The sequence below is a fragment of the Sinocyclocheilus grahami genome, unplaced genomic scaffold (genome assembly GCF_001515645.1).
Source record: "Sinocyclocheilus grahami isolate Dianchi unplaced genomic scaffold, SAMN03320097.WGS_v1.1 scaffold1419.1, whole genome shotgun sequence".
Lineage (NCBI taxonomy): Eukaryota > Metazoa > Chordata > Actinopteri > Cypriniformes > Cyprinidae > Sinocyclocheilus > Sinocyclocheilus grahami.
In genome coordinates this window covers 123,966-124,480 of record NW_015506598.1, presented here as the reverse complement: position 1 = coordinate 124,480, position 515 = coordinate 123,966, and the positions used below count along the sequence as shown (strand labels likewise).

Genomic DNA, 515 nt, shown 5'->3' with positions numbered 1-515 from the left:
CCAGGAGCCTCTGAAACTGTTTCAGTGGGACCGCCATCCTGCTCTTACCGAGTCCCCTCCATACCGGGAAAAGAGATCCTCTGCATCGGGGAGAGTTTGCTCTTTTCCCAGTTGACCCGAAGGCCCAACAGGCTGAGGTGTGAGAGCACCAAATCCCTGTGTTCGTACAACTGATCCTGAGACTGCTTCGTCGAGGTAGTTGAGACTGCGAATGCTCTGTTCTCTCAAGGGAACAAGGGGTACCTCCGCACCTTACGTGAAGACACGGGGCAACAGGTACAGCCCGGAGGGCAGGACCTCGTACTGATATGCTCGTCCTTCGGACGTAAACCACAGCAATGGTCTGTGGTGCGTAAGGGTCAACACATGAAGTACGCGTCCTTCAGGTCGACCGCTGCAAACCAATCTCAGGGACGGATGCACCCGAAGATGCGTTCCTGCGACAACATCTTGAACGGTAACCGGTGAAGGGCCCGGTTCAAGACACGCAGGTCCAAGATTGGTCGTAACCCACC

At 55.7% G+C, this 515-nt stretch overlaps 1 protein-coding gene across 1 annotated transcript in view; it reads right to left on the bottom strand.

The window, feature by feature from the left end:
- The window catches only part of LOC107570130 (neural-cadherin), a 158,346-nt gene that overhangs the window by 75,368 nt on the left and 82,463 nt on the right, over positions 1 to 515 (bottom strand). The window lies entirely within an intron of this gene.